This window comes from Mastomys coucha, unplaced genomic scaffold, assembly GCF_008632895.1.
Source record: "Mastomys coucha isolate ucsf_1 unplaced genomic scaffold, UCSF_Mcou_1 pScaffold1, whole genome shotgun sequence".
In the NCBI taxonomy this organism is placed as follows: Eukaryota; Metazoa; Chordata; class Mammalia; order Rodentia; family Muridae; genus Mastomys; species Mastomys coucha.
The window spans coordinates 92,451,923-92,459,697 of NW_022196891.1; the positions used below are offsets into that span (position 1 = coordinate 92,451,923).

General features: G+C 33.6%; 1 long non-coding RNA gene across 1 annotated transcript in view; it reads right to left on the reverse strand.

Annotated features, from left to right (window-relative positions):
- The window catches only part of LOC116071970, a 9,570-nt gene extending 2,645 nt beyond the window's left edge, over positions 1 to 6,925 (reverse strand). Inside the window, exon 1 of the long non-coding RNA XR_004111258.1 lies at positions 6,812 to 6,925. This is a non-coding gene — a long non-coding RNA (uncharacterized LOC116071970). The remainder of the gene's footprint in view (positions 1 to 6,811) is intronic.
- Positions 6,926 to 7,775: the final 850 nt, after the last annotated feature.

Sequence of the window (7,775 nt, forward strand, 5' to 3'; positions counted from 1 at the left end):
AACTCTCAATTACCATAGATGGAGAAAATAAGATATTCCATGACAAAACAAAATGTACACAATATCTTGCCACAAATCCAACCCTACAAAGGATAATAGATGGAAACATCAACATAAGGAGCAAAACTATACCCTAGAAGAAGCAAGAAGGTAATCTTTCAACAAATCCACACAAACCTAATTCCACCTCTTACAACAAAAACAACAGGAAGTGACAATTACTTTTCTTAATATATTAATTTGAAAATTAATATTACCAACATATCCTAATCGATTGAAATCCAATAATATGAGGAATTGGAAATTTGTTGATTGTCATCCAATGATCCTTCTAATTTGGTAATTGGAGAAATAGGTCCAACATTGTACAATCTATATACACTGTCAGCTTGTTTGTTTGTGACAGTGTCTTGTGTACAACATAAGGGTCTTAAAATCTTGCTTCTCATATCTCGGCCTCTCTATTAGTAGTATTGTTTATTTCATGTTTTTACACTATACTATGGTTTTCAGAACAGCTTATATATTTCAAAAGTATTTATATATCCAAAAGAAACATAGACGATTAACTAGGGAGGTGGCTTGTAAGAGAACAACAAAGAGTGGGACTGAATGCTTTGCTTGATGTTTCTAACTAACCATTGCATCAAGTTTGGAGAAGAGGACTTTATAAGTTACTCTTTCTCTGAGATGAATGCTTTTCCAATTATCACATATAATGAACCAAATTCTTACCCTCACCTAATGTCTGTGCCAGCCTCCAAACAGAACCATTGTTCAATGAAACAGTTGGTGAATGACTTTATGGATAGACCATCTTAATATATGCACCATTTCTTAAATGAATGTAACCTGTTCTCTGTGTGCTGAGAATGAAGTCACTCACTCAAGTCAAATAGCTTTGACCATAGCAGGAAGTCTGTATCCAAAAACTGAGCCTACAATTCATTTCTTGGTGCAGCAGAACTGTCAACTCTCAGCTTAGCTACGATGGAGGTAAAATCCTTTGGTGATGTGAGGGTCATTGAAATACAGCCTTATTATAATGAAACCCAATGTCTAAAATTTTTTCTTATTTTGGGCTTGTACCACAGTAAGAGCCAAGATTTTAAACTCTACTAAATACAAAACAAACAAAAAGACTTTATATATTCATGTTCATTTAAGAAAATACTAGTAGTGATGTATTATTTTTAAGTATACAGCTAATATGTTTGGAGTTATATAAAATTTATATTGAGAAAAATGTATTTTCACTATTGCTGTAGATGAGCATCTACATAAGACTGTTAAATTGATTGTTGTTTTATGTCAAACAACTTTTATAATACCTTTATTGTTATAAATTTTAAGGAATACGACAAAAAAGGTATTGTAGATATTGAAGGGGGATCTATGGGAGGAGCGGTGGTACAAAAGAGAAACAAGAATGTGATTCAATTCTATTTAATTAAAATATGTTTTTAAATGTTAATAAATTCAGATAAATTGAAATCATGCAACTTTTCTCATCATAATGCAATAAAAGTTTTAAAAAAACCTAACCTGGACCTCTGGGAGTTCTCAGAGACTGATTCACCAACAAAAGAACACACACAGGCTCGAATGAGGCCCCTAACATATGTGTAGCAGACGTGTAGCTCAGTCTCCATGTGGCCCTCCAACAACTGGAACAGAGTCTCTCCCTAAAGCTGTAGCCTAACTGTTGTATCTATTCCCCAACAGGGCTGCCTTGTCTGGCCTCAGTGGGAGAGGATACACCTAATCTGGCAGAGACTTGATGTGTCAGAGTGGGGGGATATCCAGGGGTACCATCCTCTCAGAAATGAAGGGGAGGGGATGAGGGAGGGTCTCTGTGAGGGGGGAACCAGGAGAGGCAGAGTTTGTATGTAAATAAATGAATAAATGGATATAAAATAAAGGAAAAAAGAATTAATCACAATAAAAAAGATTTTTAATGAATTTAAATAATGACTAAAGAAATACATTATACATATTACTTATTGAAATACCTATCTACCTATCATCTATTTATCTATCTAGTATTACAGAAATGAATGAAATGAGATTTAGAAAAGGCAACTTGTTTCTAATTGGAAGCAAAAATATTTTTGCAAGTTGAGGTTCAGTTTGTATATTATGAGAAATTAGAGATGGGCTGGTAAGATGACTAAACAGCACTGCTTCTTTTGCAGAAGACCTGGATTTGGTTCCCAGCACCCATATAGTGGCTCACGTTGTCTATACCTCCAGTTCCAGGGAATCTGACATTCTGTTCTGACCTCCATGGACACCAGCCAGGGTCATGATGTGCATATATACATACAAGCAAACACTCATACACGTAAAACAAAAATAAGTTACTCCTTAAAATAAAAATTAAAATGAGAAGTTATAGAGATTGTTTCTCTAGAGATAAAACAAGTGAACTACTTTTTAATTTAAATTTTAAGAGCTGTTGAAGATTGTAGGTAGTGTTTTTAGTACTGTCATTTACTACCCTGTGCAGTGACCTCTATAATTTTATTTTGTTTTTATTTTAAAAGCTATAAATTAACAACTGGTAACAAAAACAATGTAATTAGTGGTGAAAATTCTTTTCCATTATAGGAGTGATAATCTCTATTAAAAATTGTTAAACTTATTAAAAAAATTAACATTCCTGAATGAGCCCCAAGTCAGTATTCTCATTTGAGTTTATAGAACTTAAAGACCAAAATAGCTCTTTTTCTGTAAACTCAAAAGCAATAAAACACAATAATAATAAACTTAATAAAATATTTTATAAACTGTTTTCAGGCCTACTTAAATTTTCCCCAAATCTTTGGGTATGCAATACTATATGAGATTACAATATTTTAAAATACATTTCTGATTTGTATATATGTATGGTATAAATAGAGTAATGATATCTAAAATTTACAAATGCAAATAATAAATTAAAAAGATAAAAGTTCATTAATGATCTATAAGTTAAAACACAAGACAGTAAGGACTCAGTCTGATGAAACACATTTACAAATGTTCTATTTTACTTGTGTTATAGAAAAAAGACATGTGCCAGGCGGTGGTTGCGCACACCTTTAATCCCAGCACTTGGGAGGCAGAGGCAGGCGGATTTCTGAGTTTGATGCCAGCCTGGTCTACAGAGAGAGTACCAGGACAGCCAGGACTACACAGAGAAACCCTGTCTCAAAAACAACAACAATAACAACAAAACAGAAAAAGGACATGTAAAAACAACTGTTAAGCAGATATGGACTATAGACAACATATCTGTAAACTTACATGTTCTTGTTAGCTAAAACGTGACTATGTAGAAGTTAGTAGCCATTTCAAGTTCTATTTTTACTACATAGCAAGTCAAATTATAGAATCTTCTTTCAGAGAAGCATCTTATACATCAAAGTTAAATAACATGAGAATGTTAGTGAACTGCTGTATCTAAATGTATTTTTTTAACCTAATGGATAACAATGTTCAAGTATTAATTCCCCATTATGCTGTTTATACAAACGTCTTATAAAAATATAACCCTAACCCTAACCCTGTAAAGTGTAAAATGTATACTTTGCTTTAAATGATTAGACATACAGTTTTTACTAAAGATCATTTGTTGTATATACCAGTGCTAGTTGGACTTGTGGATCTGAAAGCTTAGAAGCCATCCTGAAGATTGGTTGATGGACATTTTTCCCTGTGCTGGGAAGCCTGGCTTCAACTGTCTTTCAGTTTCTTCTTTTATTTTCCAGCCAAGAAAAACTGCATAACCACACAGAGATACTACTGTATAGCATGGTTAACTGTTATATACTATTATTTCTCTCTTATAATGCATTAATTTTTAACCATCCTAATCTTTCACATTCCTTTCTTTCAGATTAACATCCCTACAATTGTTACAAGTTCATTCATTGTCATAAAAGTCTGCCATGATTTTCTCATTTATCCTTAGAATATTTTATAAATTTTAAAAAATATGACAAAATGAAAAGCAAAAGATATTACAGGTATTGAAGGGGGTCTCTGGGAGGAGTTGGGGTACAAAAGGGAAACAAGAATGTGATGTAATTCTACTTACTTAAAATATGTTTTTAAATGTTAACTAATTCAGATAAATTGAAAAAAAGAGAACACTAACTGAACATAAGAAAACATATTATATTGGAATTATTTAAAATTTATATTGAGAAAATGTATTTTCACTATTGCTGTAGACGAGCATCCACGTAAGACTGTTAAATTGATTGTTGTTTTATATCAAACAACTTTTATAATACTTATTTTTATTGTTATAATATTTTATAAATTTTAAGGAATATGACAAAAAAGATATTGTAGGTATTGAAGGTGGGTCTCTGGGAGGAGCGGTGGTACAAAAGAGAAACAAGAATGTGATTCAATTCTATTTAATTAAAATATGTTTTTAAATGTTAACAAATTCAGATAAATTGAAATAATGTAACTTTTCTCATCATAATGCAATAAAAGTTTAAAAAAAGAAAGAAAACATATGAATGTTAGAAAGGGAGGTGAGGTAAACATTTGAGAGAAGTTTGAGGGGAGTGTGGGGATAAATATCAAAATTCATTTTATACATGTATAAATTCTCAAAGTAGAAAAAAATAAACAAATAAATAGTAGGAAGTCACACAAAAAAAGAAAAAAGAAAAAATACAAAAGCTTCAACTGAATCAAAAATCATTTTGAAGACCCAGTAGAGCTTCTCTATAAGAGAACAACTTTTACATGGCTTCTTTTCGCCTCCCTTCCTATATTCAGTATTCTTTGTATTTACGTTTTTAGAATGGAAAGTGTTGTTCGATGTTGAGTCATCACCCAGCACTTACATTGTAGCTTGGAGGAAATGAACAGATAACAGCTCTGTAGCATTTGTTCCTCCAAGTGTATAGAGTAAAGCTGCCAGCTTCCAAGCTGCAGATTCTTGGAAGACACTGTTCACTCCCACACAGAAAGTCTTCCCCAAAAGACTTTGTATATCATACTCATTCTTGGTTTCTTGAGAGTCAAAAGGACTCTGTGAAGTTAAATGCTGATTCTTCAAGAGAGTTGGTATACCATTGCATCATCTGCTACTCACTTCTATTGAGGTTTTAACTGCCATTACCCATAGGTTTTGGTCCTCGTAGGATTGATATTCTGACAAGCCACATACAAGAAGGGTAGTGATATCTTTACATTGTATCAATTTGCTATTTTGTCCATTCAATAAATATATTGAACACATAATGTGGCTTAGAGACTATTCTCATAGCTGGTGGAATAAGCAAGTCTCCTATTAGTGTATTATATGATACTAAACATTAACAGAGGCTTCAGCCTATAAAGTATTCCATATATGCTCCAGTTCCCTGCATATTTCAGCATTGTGGAAACCCCATTCTTTCTGGAAAGCACCTTGTAGAATGACAGGAGATGGTGCAAGTCATCTCTGTCACAACCCAATCCATTTCAAGAGACAGATTTTATCTAATTGACAGGATGGGAAGTTCAGAAAAGTAGTGAAAGTCATACTGCTTTGCTGTTGAGATAGAATAACTCTCTTAATTCCCACTGTATTATCCAAATCTTTGTATGTATTGTTCTACTTGTTTTTATGTAACAAATATTTTAGATGGTAGAGATGATCAACATACCACACATTTATGTGTGGAAATGTCACAACAAAACTTGTTATTTTGTATTATTAACAAATTGGCATGTTAGTGAGTGTAATAGTCAAAAATGTATTCATGTATTGACCCAACTCTCTCTCCTCTAGATGTATATTTAGAGGAAACCCTGGTATGAAAGCTATACCTATGCAAATTTTTGTAACACTTATCTGTGAAAATGGGTAGATTAAAGCAACATGTATCTATATAAATAATGCTTTAAAACATACTGGAGCAAATATGAAAAATTATAGGATACATGTATGGTGTGATTTATATGTGGTTATGAATATGCAAAACAATATTTCTTTTGCATCCAATTTTGGTAAAGATACAAAATATGCCAAGTATTAAATATACTTTAAAGAAAGTGCATACTTTAAAACAGAGGAAAGAAATTACATTAAACAATCTACCTGTTATTTTGAAAAGAGAAGGAAATTTGAAACACAGAAGCAAAATATTGTTGAATTTGGTGTTGGGTAGACAATTCCTCCTTACTGTATATTTTATACTTATAATATTTTATAAAGAAAATATATTTCAAACGTAAGGATTCTTAAGCCTCTTACTTCCCTCTTCTCCAATACTGATTGTTTGCCAGTTTTTGAAATTCTTTTACTGTTGCAGTTTGGATCAAAAATGCTTCCTGAAACTCATGTTTCTACAACAGTGCTCATGGACTGGGCATTGGGGCAAGTGGCAGGATCACAGGAGCTCTGACATTAAGTAATAGATTAATCTATTGAGTTCATAACTGAATAAACTATTTGGAGGTGATAGGAGTAGGGATGTACTTTGGGAACTAGATATTATCCCAACTGCCTTATCCTTCTTTTTTTCTGTTTCTTTGCTCTTATGAAGTAACAGCTTTGCTGCTCTCCATGATGGTCTCATCACAGGATAAGAACATGGCACTAAGTGACCATGGACTGAAACTTCTAAAACTGAGAGAGAATAAATATTTCTTTGTTTCTTATTTTCTCAGATATTTTCTCATAGCAACAGAAACTGACCAACACTGAACTTAAACAAATGTTTTGCTTATCTAGGGTAGTCCTTTTTAAAGAGCATATTTTTAAAAAATATAATTATTTCCCATTCACTAATTTGAAAAACAGTAGTTGGTAACTTACTTTCTTCTTAGCCATATGTTAAATTCTATCCTCTGTTGTCTCTTATAATATTCTGGACTGTCCACATCCTAAGGATTCTTAGCTTAGAATCATTTGTTTACTTATCCATATTCCTATAACTGTCTTCACATTTTATACTGTTTTAAAGACAACTCTAGTTCATTAATTGGTATATCCCCATTACCTAGATAATACCTGGCATCATACTTAAGGTTCAACAAACATTTGTAGAGGGAATGGTATTTTACTGAAACAATGAGAAAAATTTAAAAATTTTGAAGGTTGACATTTGAGATATCTAAATGAACTTTTGTTATAGAAAGTCAAAAATATGACTCAGGATTTGGTGAAGATACTAGAATGTAAATGTAAAGTGTAGGCTAAAATATTTGGTACCCAGAAGATAAATGAAGCCCTGAGCAAGAAGATAGCTTCTGTTTTTTAAAAATACACATAAAAAGAGGAAAACAAGTCAAATTATCTTAAGCACTATCTTTTTTCTGTATGGAAGGGGCTATGGCATTTGGTGCTATAGCCGTGGTTTCTCCTGAGTACAAATATAAAACTGTTAATAAAGTTTTTCGGTCTCCGATGAGAGCCGCCATCTTCTCTCTAGTGAGTTCCTAAGCCTGGAGCAGCCAGACGGGAGGCACAGGCCCCACAAGTCGCAGGGGAGCCACAGGCAGCAGGGACAGGATCTTCTCAGCTCCCAAGTGACAGAGGTGGATCAGCGACCTTAGCTGCCCCCTTCCCTGCAAGTAGAGGGCCTGCCTCCAGGGACTGCCTTGACCCGGAGTCTCCGGTGAGAGCCGCCATCTTCTCTCCTGTGAGTTTCTAAGACCAGAGCAGCCAGCTGGGAGGCACAGGCCCCACGAATCTCAGGGGTCTTGCATGGTGTCAGAGACAGGACAAGCTCTGGTCAGAGTCACTAAGAACATCTAACACCAAAAATCAAGAGATGGTG